The 15,456-nt window shown below is 40.6% G+C and overlaps 1 protein-coding gene across 1 annotated transcript in view; it reads right to left on the reverse strand.

Moving 5' to 3' along the window:
* The window catches only part of LOC139551896 (sister chromatid cohesion protein PDS5 homolog B-like), a 152,565-nt gene that overhangs the window by 64,799 nt on the left and 72,310 nt on the right, over window positions 1-15,456 (reverse strand). The window lies entirely within an intron of this gene.

The following is a 15,456-nucleotide window of genomic DNA, read 5'->3' on the forward strand; positions in this document are numbered from 1 at the left end:
AGTGCCTACTTTACTATCTATGAGGTCACATACTAGAGGATAAGTGTAGTGACTACTTTACTATCTATGAGGTCACATACTAGAGGATCAGTGTAGTGACTACTTTACTATCTATGAGGTCACATACTAGAGGAGCAGTGTAGTGACTACTTTACTATCTATGAGGTCACATACTAGAGGATCAGTGTAGTGACTACTTTACTATCTATGAGGTCACATACTAGAGGAGCAGTGTAGTGACTACTTTACTATCTATGAGGTCACATACTAGTGGAGCAGTGTAGTGACTACTTTACTATCTATGAGGTCACATACTAGAGGAGCAGTGTAGTGACTACTTTACTATCTATGAGGTCACATACTAGAGGAGCAGTGTAGGGACTACTTTACTATCTATGGGGTCACATACTAGAGGAGCAGTGTAGTGACTACTTTACTATCTATGAGGTCACATACTAGAGGAGCATTGTAGTGACTACTTTACTATCTATGAGGTCACATACTAGAGGAGCAGTGTAGTGACTACTTTACTATCTATGAGGTCACATACTAGAGGAGCAGTGTAGGGACTACTTTACTATCTCTGAGGTCACATACTAGAGGAGCAGTGTAGTGACTACTTTACTATCTATGAGGTCACATACTAGAGGCGCAGTGTAGTGACTACTTTACTACCTATGAGGTCGCATACTAGAGGAGCAGTGTAGTGACTACTTTACTATCTATGAGGTCACATACTAGAGGATCAGTATAGTGACTACTTTACTATCTATGAGGTCACATACTAGAGGAGCAGTGTAGTGACTACTTTACTATCTATGAGGTCACATACTGGAGGAGCAGTGTAGTGACTACTTTACTATCTATGAGGTCACATACTAGAGGATCAGTGTAGTGACTACTTTACTATCTATGAGGTCACATACTAGAGGAGCAGTGTAGTGCCTACTTTACTATCTATGAGGTCACATACTAGAGGAGCAGTGTAGTGACTACTTTAATATCTATGAGGGCACATACTAGAGGAGCAGTGTAGTGACTACTTTACTATCTATGAGGTCACATACTAGAGGAGCAGTGTAGTGACTACTTTACTATCTATGAGGTCACATACTAGAGGAGCAGTGTAGTGACTACTTTACTATCTATGAGGTCACATACTAGAGGAGCAGTGTAGGGACTAGTTTACTATCTATGAGGTCACATACTAGAGGAGCAGTGTAGTGACTACTTTAATATCTATGAGGTCACATACTAGAGGAACAGTGTAGTGACTACTTTACTATCTATGAGGTCACATACTACAGGAGCAGTGTCGTGACTACTTTAATATCTATGAGGTCACATGCTAGAGGAGCAGTGTAGTGACTACTTTACTATCTATGAGGTCACATACTAGAGTAGCAGTGTAGTGACTACTTCCCTATCTATGAGTTCACATACTAGGGGAGCAGTGTAGTGACTACTTTACTATCTATGAGGTCACATACTAGAGGAGCAGTGTAGTGACTACTTTACTATCTATGAGGTTACATACTACAGGAGCAGTGTAGTGACTACTTTACTATCTATGAGGTCACATACTAGAGGAGCAGTGTAGTGACTACTTTACTATCTATGAGGTCACATACTAGAGGATCAGTGTAGTGACTACTTTACTATCTATGAGGTCACATACTAGAGGATCAGTGTAGTGACTACTTTACTATCTATGAGGTCACATACTAGAGGAGCAGTGTAGTGCCTACTTTACTATCTATGAGGTCACATACTAGAGGAGCAGTGTAGTGACTACTTTACTATCTATGAGGTCACATACTAGAGGATCAGTATAGTGACTACTTTACTATCTATGAGGTCACATACTAGAGGAGCAGTGTAGTGACTACTTTACTATCTATGAGGTCTAATGCTAGAGGAGCAGTGTAGTGACGACTTTACTATCTATGAGGTCACATACTAGAGGATCAGTATAGTGACTACTTTACTATCTATGAGGTCACATACTAGAGGAGCAGTGTAGTGACTACTTTACTATCTATGAGGTCACATACTAGAGGATCAGTGTAGTGACTACTTTACTATCTATGAGGTCACATACTAGAGGAGCAGTGTAGTGACTACTTTACTATCTATGAGGTCACATACTAGAGGATCAGTGTAGTGACTACTTTACTATCTATGAGGTCACATACTAAAGGAGCAGTGTAGTGACTACTTTACTATCTATGAGGTCACATACTAGAGGAGCAGTGTAGTGACTACTTTACTATTTTTGAGGTCACATACTAGAGGAGCAGTGTAGTGACTACTTTACTATCTATGAGGTGACATACTAGAGGAGCAGTGTAGGGACTACTTTACTATCTATGAGGTCACATACTAGAGGAGCAGTGTAGTGACTACTTTACTATCTATGAGGTCACATACTAGAGGAGCATTGTAGTGACTACTTTACTATCTATGAGGTCACATACTAGAGGAGCAGTGTAGTGACTACTTTACTATCTATGAGGTCACATACTAGAGGAGCAGTGTAGTGACTACTTTACTATCTATGAGGTCACATACTAGAGGAGCAGTGTAGTGACTACTTTACTATCTATGAGGTCGCATACTAGAGGCGCAGTGTAGTGACTACTTTACTATCTATGAGGTCACATACTAGAGGAGCAGTGTAGTGACTACTTTACTATCTATGAGGTCACATACTAGAGGATCAGTATAGTGACTACTTTACTATCTATGAGGTCACATACTAGAGGAGCAGTGTAGTGACTACTTTACTATCTATGAGGTCACATACTAGAGGAGCAGTGTAGTGACTACTTTACTATCTATGAGGTCACATACTAGAGGAGCAGTGTAGTGACTACTTTACTATCTATGAGGTCACATACTAGAGGAGCAGTGTAGTGACTACTTTACTATCTATGAGGTCACATACTAGAGGAGCAGTGTAGTGACTACTTTACTATCTATGAGGGCACATACTAGAGGAGCAGTGTAGTGACTACTTTACTATCTATGAGGTCACATACTAGAGGAGCAGTGTAGTGACTACTTTACTATCTATGAGGTCACATACTAGAGGAGCAGTGTAGTGACTACTTTACTATCTATGAGGTCACATACTAGAGGAGCAGTGTAGGGACTACTTTACTATCTATGAGGTCACATACTAGAGGAGCAGTGTAGTGACTACTTTACTATCTATGAGGTCACATACTAGAGGAACAGTGTAGTGACTACTTTACTATCTATGAGGTCACATACTAGAGGAGCAGTGTAGTGACTACTTTACTATCTATGAGGTCACATACTAGAGGAGCAGTGTAGTGACTACTTTACTATCTATGAGGTCACATACTAGAGGAGCAGTGTAGTGACTACTTTACTATCTATGAGGTCACATACTAGAGGAGCAGTGTAGTGATTACTTTACTATCTATGAGGTCACATACTAGAGGAGCAGTGTAGTGACTACTTTACTATCTATGAGGTCACATACTAGAGGAGCAGTATAGTGACTACTTTACTATCTATGAGGTCGCATACTAGAGGAGCAGTGTAGTGACTACTTTACTATCTATGAGGTCACATACTAGAGGAGCAGTGTAGTGACTACTTTATTATCTATGAGGTCACATACTAGAGGAGCAGTGTAGTGACTACTTTATTATCTATGAGGTCACATGCTAGAGGAGCAGTGTAGTGACTACTTTACTATCTATGAGGTCACATACTAGAGGATAAGTGTAGTGACTACTTTACTATCTATGAGGTCACATGCTAGAGGAGCAGTGTAGTGACTACTTTACTATCTATGAGGTCACATACTAGAGGATAAGTGTAGTGACTACTTTACTATCTATGAGGTCACATGCTAGAGGAGCAGTGTAGGGACTACTTTACTATCTATGAGGTCACATACTGGAGGAGCAGTGTAGTGACTACTTTACTATCTATGAGGTCACATACTAGAGGATCAGTGTAGTGACTACTTTACTATCTATGAGGTCACATACTAGAGGAGCAGTGTAGTGCCTACTTTACTATCTATGAGGTCACATACTAGAGGAGCAGTGTAGTGACTACTTTAATATCTATGAGGGCACATACTAGAGGAGCAGTGTAGTGACTACTTTACTATCTATGAGGTCACATACTAGAGGAGCAGTGTAGTGACTACTTTACTATCTATGAGGTCACATACTAGAGGAGCAGTGTAGTGACTACTTTACTATCTATGAGGTCACATACTAGAGGAGCAGTGTAGGGACTAGTTTACTATCTATGAGGTCACATACTAGAGGAGCAGTGTAGTGACTACTTTAATATCTATGAGGTCACATACTAGAGGAACAGTGTAGTGACTACTTTACTATCTATGAGGTCACATACTACAGGAGCAGTGTCGTGACTACTTTAATATCTATGAGGTCACATGCTAGAGGAGCAGTGTAGTGACTACTTTACTATCTATGAGGTCACATACTAGAGTAGCAGTGTAGTGACTACTTCCCTATCTATGAGTTCACATACTAGGGGAGCAGTGTAGTGACTACTTTACTATCTATGAGGTCACATACTAGAGGAGCAGTGTAGTGACTACTTTACTATCTATGAGGTTACATACTACAGGAGCAGTGTAGTGACTACTTTACTATCTATGAGGTCACATACTAGAGGAGCAGTGTAGTGACTACTTTACTATCTATGAGGTCACATACTAGAGGATCAGTGTAGTGACTACTTTACTATCTATGAGGTCACATACTAGAGGATCAGTGTAGTGACTACTTTACTATCTATGAGGTCACATACTAGAGGAGCAGTGTAGTGCCTACTTTACTATCTATGAGGTCACATACTAGAGGAGCAGTGTAGTGACTACTTTACTATCTATGAGGTCACATACTAGAGGATCAGTATAGTGACTACTTTACTATCTATGAGGTCACATACTAGAGGAGCAGTGTAGTGACTACTTTACTATCTATGAGGTCTAATGCTAGAGGAGCAGTGTAGTGACGACTTTACTATCTATGAGGTCACATACTAGAGGATCAGTATAGTGACTACTTTACTATCTATGAGGTCACATACTAGAGGAGCAGTGTAGTGACTACTTTACTATCTATGAGGTCACATACTAGAGGATCAGTGTAGTGACTACTTTACTATCTATGAGGTCACATACTAGAGGAGCAGTGTAGTGACTACTTTACTATCTATGAGGTCACATACTAGAGGATCAGTGTAGTGACTACTTTACTATCTATGAGGTCACATACTAAAGGAGCAGTGTAGTGACTACTTTACTATCTATGAGGTCACATACTAGAGGAGCAGTGTAGTGACTACTTTACTATTTTTGAGGTCACATACTAGAGGAGCAGTGTAGTGACTACTTTACTATCTATGAGGTGACATACTAGAGGAGCAGTGTAGGGACTACTTTACTATCTATGAGGTCACATACTAGAGGAGCAGTGTAGTGACTACTTTACTATCTATGAGGTCACATACTAGAGGAGCATTGTAGTGACTACTTTACTATCTATGAGGTCACATACTAGAGGAGCAGTGTAGTGACTACTTTACTATCTATGAGGTCACATACTAGAGGAGCAGTGTAGTGACTACTTTACTATCTATGAGGTCACATACTAGAGGAGCAGTGTAGTGACTACTTTACTATCTATGAGGTCGCATACTAGAGGCGCAGTGTAGTGACTACTTTACTATCTATGAGGTCACATACTAGAGGAGCAGTGTAGTGACTACTTTACTATCTATGAGGTCACATACTAGAGGATCAGTATAGTGACTACTTTACTATCTATGAGGTCACATACTAGAGGAGCAGTGTAGTGACTACTTTACTATCTATGAGGTCACATACTAGAGGAGCAGTGTAGTGACTACTTTACTATCTATGAGGTCACATACTAGAGGAGCAGTGTAGTGACTACTTTACTATCTATGAGGTCACATACTAGAGGAGCAGTGTAGTGACTACTTTACTATCTATGAGGTCACATACTAGAGGAGCAGTGTAGTGACTACTTTACTATCTATGAGGGCACATACTAGAGGAGCAGTGTAGTGACTACTTTACTATCTATGAGGTCACATACTAGAGGAGCAGTGTAGTGACTACTTTACTATCTATGAGGTCACATACTAGAGGAGCAGTGTAGTGACTACTTTACTATCTATGAGGTCACATACTAGAGGAGCAGTGTAGGGACTACTTTACTATCTATGAGGTCACATACTAGAGGAGCAGTGTAGTGACTACTTTACTATCTATGAGGTCACATACTAGAGGAACAGTGTAGTGACTACTTTACTATCTATGAGGTCACATACTAGAGGAGCAGTGTAGTGACTACTTTACTATCTATGAGGTCACATACTAGAGGAGCAGTGTAGTGACTACTTTACTATCTATGAGGTCACATACTAGAGGAGCAGTGTAGTGACTACTTTACTATCTATGAGGTCACATACTAGAGGAGCAGTGTAGTGATTACTTTACTATCTATGAGGTCACATACTAGAGGAGCAGTGTAGTGACTACTTTACTATCTATGAGGTCACATACTAGAGGAGCAGTATAGTGACTACTTTACTATCTATGAGGTCGCATACTAGAGGAGCAGTGTAGTGACTACTTTACTATCTATGAGGTCACATACTAGAGGAGCAGTGTAGTGACTACTTTATTATCTATGAGGTCACATACTAGAGGAGCAGTGTAGTGACTACTTTATTATCTATGAGGTCACATGCTAGAGGAGCAGTGTAGTGACTACTTTACTATCTATGAGGTCACATACTAGAGGATAAGTGTAGTGACTACTTTACTATCTATGAGGTCACATGCTAGAGGAGCAGTGTAGTGACTACTTTCCTATCTATGAGGTCACATACTAGAGGATAAGTGTAGTGACTACTTTACTATCTATGAGGTCACATGCTAGAGGAGCAGTGTAGGGACTACTTTACTATCTATGAGGTCACATACTAGAGGAGCAGTGTAGTGATTACTTTACTATCTATGAGGTCACATACTAGAGGAGCAGTGTAGTGACTACTTTACTATCTATGAGGTCACATACTAGAGGAGCAGTATAGTGACTACTTTACTATATATGAGGTCGCATACTAGAGGAGCAGTGTAGTGACTACTTTACTATCTATGAGGTCACATACTAGAGGAGCAGTGTAGTGACTACTTTATTATCTATGAGGTCACATGCTAGAGGAGCAGTGTAGTGACTACTTTACTATCTATGAGGTCACATACTAGAGGATAAGTGTAGTGACTACTTTACTATCTATGAGGTCACATGCTAGAGGAGCAGTGTAGTGACTACTTTACTATCTATGAGGTCACATACTAGAGGATAAGTGTAGTGACTACTTTACTATATATGAGGTCACATGCTAGAGGAGCAGTGTAGTGACTACTTTACTATCTATGAGGTCACATACTAGAGTAGCAGTGTAGTGACTACTTCCCTATCTATGAGGTCACATACTAGGGGAGCAGTGTAGTGACTACTTTACTATCTATGAGGTCACATACTAGAGGAGCAGTGTAGTGACTACTTTACTATCTATGAGGTCACATACTAGAGGAGCAGTGTAGTGACTACTTTACTATCTATGAGGTCACATACTAGAGGAGCAGTGTCGTGACTACTTTACTATCTATGAGGTCACATGCTAGAGGAGCAGTGTAGTGTCTACTTTACTATCTATGAAGTCACATACTAGAGTAGCAGTGTAGTGACTACTTCCCTATCTATGAGGTCACATACTAGGGGAGCAGTGTAGTGACAACTTTACTATCTATGAGGTCACATACTAGAGGAGCAGTGTAGTGACTACTTTACTATCTATGAGGTCACATACTACAGGAGCAGTGTAGTGACTACTTTATTATCTATGAGGTCACATACTAGAGGAGCAGTGTAGTGACTACTTTATTATCTATGAGGTCACATGCTAGAGGAGCAGTGTAGTGACTACTTTACTATCTATGAGGTCACATACTAGAGGATAAGTGTAGTGACTACTTTACTATCTATGAGGTCACATGCTAGAGGAGCAGTGTAGTGACTACTTTACTATCTATGAGGTCACATACTAGAGGATAAGTGTAGTGACTACTTTACTATCTATGAGGTCACATGCTAGAGGAGCAGTGTAGTGACTACTTTACTATCTATGAGGTCACATACTAGAGTAGCAGTGTAGTGACTACTTCCCTATCTATGAGGTCACATACTAGGGGAGCAGTGTAGTGACTACTTTACTATCTATGAGGTCACATACTAGAGGAGCAGTGTAGTGACTACTTTACTATCTATGAGGTCACATACTAGAGGAGCAGTGTAGTGACTACTTTACTATCTATGAGGTCACATACTAGAGGAGCAGTGTCGTGACTACTTTACTATCTATGAGGTCACATGCTAGAGGAGCAGTGTAGTGTCTACTTTACTATCTATGAAGTCACATACTAGAGTAGCAGTGTAGTGACTACTTCCCTATCTATGAGGTCACATACTAGGGGAGCAGTGTAGTGACAACTTTACTATCTATGAGGTCACATACTAGAGGAGCAGTGTAGTGACTACTTTACTATATATGAGGTCACATACTAGAGGATCAGTGTAGTGACTACTTTACTATCTATGAGGTCACATACTAGAGGAGCAGTGTAGTGACTACTTTACTATCTATGAGGTCACATACTAGAGGAGCAGTGTAGTGACTACTTTACTATCTATGAGGTCACATACTAGAGGAGCAGTGTAGTGACTACTTTACTATCTATGAGGTCACATACTAGAGGAGCAGTGTAGTGACTACTTTACTATCTATGAGGTCACATACTAGAGGAGCAGTGTAGTGACTACTTTACTATCTATGAGGTCACATACTAGAGGAGCAGTGTAGTGACTACTTTACTATCTATGAGGGCACATACTAGAGGAGCAGTGTAGTGACTACTTTACTATCTATGAGGTCACATACTAGAGGAGCAGTGTAGTGACTACTTTACTATCTATGAGGTCACATACTAGAGGAGCAGTGTAGTGACTACTTTACTATCTATGAGGTCACATACTAGAGGAGCAGTGTAGGGACTACTTTACTATCTATGAGGTCACATACTAGAGGAGCAGTGTAGTGACTACTTTAATATCTATGAGGTCACATACTAGAGGAACAGTGTAGTGACTACTTTACTATCTATGAGGTCACATACTAGAGGAGCAGTGTAGTGACTACTTTACTATCTATGAGGTCACATACTAGAGGAGCAGTGTAGTGACTACTTTACTATCTATGAGGTCACATACTAGAGGAGCAGTGTAGTGACTACTTTACTATCTATGAGGTCACATACTAGAGGAGCAGTGTAGTGATTACTTTACTATCTATGAGGTCACATACTAGAGGAGCAGTGTAGTGACTACTTTACTATCTATGAGGTCACATACTAGAGGAGCAGTATAGTGACTACTTTACTATCTATGAGGTCGCATACTAGAGGAGCAGTGTAGTGACTACTTTACTATCTATGAGGTCACATACTAGAGGAGCAGTGTAGTGACTACTTTATTATCTATGAGGTCACATACTAGAGGAGCAGTGTAGTGACTACTTTATTATCTATGAGGTCACATGCTAGAGGAGCAGTGTAGTGACTACTTTACTATCTATGAGGTCACATACTAGAGGATAAGTGTAGTGACTACTTTACTATCTATGAGGTCACATGCTAGAGGAGCAGTGTAGGGACTACTTTACTATCTATGAGGTCACATACTAGAGGAGCAGTGTAGTGATTACTTTACTATCTATGAGGTCACATACTAGAGGAGCAGTGTAGTGACTACTTTACTATCTATGAGGTCACATACTAGAGGAGCAGTATAGTGACTACTTTACTATCTATGAGGTCGCATACTAGAGGAGCAGTGTAGTGACTACTTTACTATCTATGAGGTCACATACTAGAGGAGCAGTGTAGTGACTACTTTATTATCTATGAGGTCACATACTAGAGGAGCAGTGTAGTGACTACTTTATTATCTATGAAGTCACATGCTAGAGGAGCAGTGTAGTGACTACTTTACTATCTATGAGGTCACATACTAGAGGATAAGTGTAGTGACTACTTTACTATCTATGAGGTCACATGCTAGAGGAGCAGTGTAGTGACTACTTTACTATCTATGAGGTCACATACTAGAGGATAAGTGTAGTGACTACTTTACTATCTATGAGGTCACATGCTAGAGGAGCAGTGTAGTGACTACTTTACTATCTATGAGGTCACATACTAGAGTAGCAGTGTAGTGACTACTTCCCTATCTATGAGGTCACATACTAGGGGAGCAGTGTAGTGACTACTTTACTATCTATGAGGTCACATACTAGAGGAGCAGTGTAGTGACTACTTTACTATCTATGAGGTCACATACTAGAGGAGCAGTGTAGTGACTACTTTACTATCTATGAGGTCACATACTAGAGGAGCAGTGTCGTGACTACTTTACTATCTATGAGGTCACATGCTAGAGGAGCAGTGTAGTGTCTACTTTACTATCTATGAAGTCACATACTAGAGTAGCAGTGTAGTGACTACTTCCCTATCTATGAGGTCACATACTAGGGGAGCAGTGTAGTGACAACTTTACTATCTATGAGGTCACATACTAGAGGAGCAGTGTAGTGACTACTTTACTATCTATGAGGTCACATACTACAGGAGCAGTGTAGTGACTACTTTACTATCTATGAGGTCACATACTAGAGGAGCAGTGTAGTGACTACTTTACTATCTATGAGGTCACATACTAGAGGATCAGTGTAGTGACTACTTTACTATCTATGAGGTCACATACTAGAGGATCAGTGTAGTGACTACTTTACTATCTATGAGGTCACATACTAGAGGATCAGTATAGTGACTACTTTACTATCTATGAGGTCACATACTAGAGGATCAGTATAGTGACTACTTTACTATCTATGAGGTCACATACTAGAGGATCAGTATAGTGACTACTTTACTATCTATGAGGTCACATACTACAGGAGCAGTGTAGTGACTACTTTACTATCTATGAGGTCACATACTAGAGGAGCAGTGTAGTGACTACATTACTATCTATGAGGTCACATACTAGAGAATCAGTGTAGTGACTACTTTACTATCTATGAGGTCACATACTACAGGAGCAGTGTAGTGACTACTTTACTATCTATGAGGTCACATACTAGAGGAGCAGTGTAGTGACTACATTACTATCTATGAGGTCACATACTAGAGGATCAGTGTAGTGACTACTTTACTATCTATGAGGTCACATACTAGAGGATCAGTGTAGTGACTACTTTACTATCTATGAGGTCACATACTAGAGGAGCAGTGTAGTGACTACTTTACTATCTATGAGGTCACATACTAGAGGAGCAGTGTAGTGACTACTTTACTATCTATGAGGTCACATACTAGAGGAGCAGTGTAGTGACTACTTTACTATCTATGAGGTCACATACTAGAGGATCAGTATAGTGACTACTTTACTATCTATGAGGTCACATACTAGAGGAGCAGTGTAGTGACTACTTTACTATCTATGAGGTCACATACTAGAGGAGCAGTGTAGTGACTACTTTACTATCTATGAGGTCACATACTAGAGGAGCAGTGTAGTGACTACTTTACTATCTATGAGGTCACATACTAGAGGAGCAGTGTAGTGACTACTTTACTATCTATGAGGTCACATACTAGAGGAGCAGTGTAGTGACTACTTTACTATCTATGAGGTCACATACTAGAGGAGCAGTGTAGTGACTACTTTACTATCTATGAGGTCACATACTAGAGGAGCAGTGTAGTGACTACTTTACTATCTATGAGGTCACATACTAGAGGAGCAGTGTAGTGACTACTTTACTATCTATGAGGTCACATACTAGAGGAGCAGTGAATGGAAAGTGTTCAGTTCCAGTGTTTAGAACAGCTTCTGTCCAATCAGAATGTAAAACCAGTTCACCACTGGAACCAACTTCCAGTAAAGGTTCAAATGTGTTGCTAGTGTCAGTGATTTACAGTGACAATGTGGTTAAAACAACAGCAGGTTTGGAGCCACTTATGAACCTTTCTTGTTGCTGTTTTAACTGTGTTTTAACAACTCATAGCTTCAATAGCAATGTGTCACATGATTATTATGTGCAATGTCTTGACTTCTGTGTGGAAAAGCATCTGTATGTCCTGACCTCTGTTTTACTAATATACATTTAGTAAAGGTCTTATGTTTGTATGTTTTCTGTTCGTATATAATGTTGTTCTTGTTTATATGTTTACCTGCCTGGGGGCTGCAGACAGAAATTAGCTGTTGGCTAAATCTGGTACAACGCATCTTTTCTCAAGTGTACTGAAACGTTTTGGTTGTACATTGTCCCTGTTCAAATTAACATAATAATGAGTGCAGATGATTGACTGAGAATTACAGGGCAGCAACCTATCTCCAGTCAATGGTTAAACCCTACACCTGGTCCTGAGCACTCTGTTCTACCACTGGTCTCTTGACACCTCCACCCCTACAAGGGTTTAAAGCATGTCGATATCCTCTGGCTTCTCTTATCTTGGTCTGTTAGTGTCACCCACCCAATGTCAGTGTGTTAAGATGAGTTCACACAGACCCTCAGAGAAAATCTAGACTCATCTCAATACAACTGGATTCCATCAGTCTGGCAGTGTGACAGGGTTGGATTGATGATGGTTATGTTCATTTAATTCATTTAGTAACAGTATGTTCATAGAATGTGAAAAATTCTGTGGGTGTAATAAGTGTGTTTTATTTTATTTTATTTTATTAAACAAGTAAAAAACCTAGCGCTCATTACAAATGTATTTATTTAAAACATATGTGTTTTCTGTTGAAAGTTATCTCTTAAATTGTTTTTAATTTACTCTTTGTTTAAGTGGTGAATTACAATGTGTAGCCTTATAACATAGTTAAAACTGTCACGTTGATGGACTGTCAGGCCGGGATTCAATCATAATGCATATTGTCCACAAGAGCAGTGCACTGTCAACAATGCAACTTTAAAAGGCAATGTCACAGTTGTCAAGCATAGATTACCTTAAATGCAGTGTGCTTGTCAATCCCACCTTTGATTGAATCCTGGCCTTAGTCCTTCCATCCATCTATTCATTACATTTCTCCAGCTTCATCCACCAGCTTAATAGTAAACCATGTAGACCAAGTGGGGCTCCCGTTTGGCTGAAACACACATCTGGACTGAAGCTTTTAGGCTTTACTTGTATGGAAATGCTGGTCAGAGGCTGCTGAAAGCAACAAACATTTTTTTTTTATTCTGGCTATCTGGATCTATCAACAAGTGAGAAAACAGATAACAAATATTTATGTGAACTAACACTTTAAACATGATTATACTCCCTACCTGATTTCTACCTTTTCACTACTTGGCAAACATCAGATAGCACACAACTCTGTCTGTCTCTGGCACTCTGTCTTTACCTTGCTGTCACTATCTGTTGTGCTGGTGAATGTGCCAACTTTGAATTGGTGCAAACTCATAGTAAAACATTTGTCTGGCTTCCCATCTACATCACGATGAGTGTGGATTTGCCTCCCTCCCGACAATTTCTAGAATGCGAACACATTCTGATCGTTCTGATTGGTCCCATAAATCGATGGGTTGGGCCAGAGCCAGCCTACATTGATGACTTGGCAAAAAGTCATCAAAAAGGGAATTTCAGGGATTTTTGTCATTTTTTTTCACCCTTGAAACCTAAATCCAATGATATAGTTACAATTTTTGTTCACTTGACTTTGAATTCAAGTTAGTTGATAACTCAATCAAATGCAAATCAAAATTCACTTTTACTTGAGTCATTTTCTATTAAGGTATTTATACTTTTACTCAAGTATGACAATTGGGTCCTTTTTCCACCACTTCTGATTCTACAGGAGTAGCTGAAGGATGTTCCTGACTGTCAGATCGCAAACCAACCCCAAAGCCTATCATTCCTACTACACCACCTCCTACAAAACCTCCTACAAAACCTCCTACACCACCTCCTACACCAGCTCCTATACCAGCTCCTACAGCAGCTCCAATCCCTGCACCTATCAGAGCTTTGCAAATCCTTGCACCGAATTTGTCCATAAACCATTTTAGTATTGACTCTATGATTGAGAATATTCCTGACCTTGAGGCAAGAGCTGAAGTTTGATTTGTAGGATCATTCTCGTGGTCTGGCTGCCCAGTTCCTGTTACCTGGTTTTCCTCTACTTCTCTTCTAATTGTATCTTCATTTATCTCTGTCACGCCCTGGCCTTATTATTCTTTGTTTTCTTTATTATTTTAGTTAGGTCAGGGTGTGACATGGGGAATGTTTATGTTTTGTTGTTTTGGGTGTTTATTTGGTTAAGGGGTTAATGGGTGTAGTTATGGGTTTGTGTTGAGTGTAGATGTCTAGCGTTGTCTATGTATGTTTAGTTGTCTAGGAGAGTCTATGGTTACCTGAATGAGTTCCCAATTAGAGACAGCTGATTTCGGTTGTCTCTGATTGGGAGCCTTATTTAGGGTAGCCATAGGCTCTCATTAGTTGTGGGTAATTGTCTATGTAAGAACGTTTGTAGCCTGTTTGTATGTGCACAACGTTTGTAGCGTCACGGTCGTTTTGTTGTTTTGTTAGTTTGTAAAGTGTTTTTGTGTCGTGTTCATCTTCGTCTTTTAAATAAAAAAAGAGAAGATGTATTCATATCCAGCTGCGCCTTGGTCCTCATTCTCTCCAGTACACGATCGTGACAGAATTACCCACCATAGGACCAAGCGGCATGGAAGGCGGCAACAGGACCTAACCACAAAGGATTTCTGGACATGGGAGGAGATACTGGATGGTAAGGGGCCTTGGGATCAACCTGGAGAATATCGCCTCCCTCGTGAAGAGCTGGAGGCAGCGAAAGCCGAGAGGAGGCGGTATGAGGAGGCAGCACGGAGACAAGGCTGGAAGCCCGTGAGTACAACCCAAAAATTTCTTGGGGGGGGCCTTAAAGGGAGTGTGGCGAAGTCAGGTAGGAAACCTGCGCCTACTCCCTGTACTTACCGTGGAGAGCGAGAGTACGGGCAGACACCGTGTTACGCAGTAGAGCGCACGGTGTCTCCTGTACGCGTGCATAGCCCGGTTCGGTACATTGCAGCTCCACGTATCGGCCGGGCTAGACTGAGCGTTGAGCCATATGTCATGAAGCCGGCCCAACGCAACTGGTCACCAGTGCGTCTCCTCGGGCCGGCGTACATGGCACCAGCCTTACGCATGGTGTCCCCGGTTCGCCTACATAGGCCGGTGCGGGTTATTCCACCTCCCCGCACTGGTCA

Source organism: Salvelinus alpinus, chromosome 24 (genome assembly GCF_045679555.1).
Source record: "Salvelinus alpinus chromosome 24, SLU_Salpinus.1, whole genome shotgun sequence".
Taxonomy (NCBI): Eukaryota; Metazoa; Chordata; class Actinopteri; order Salmoniformes; family Salmonidae; genus Salvelinus; species Salvelinus alpinus.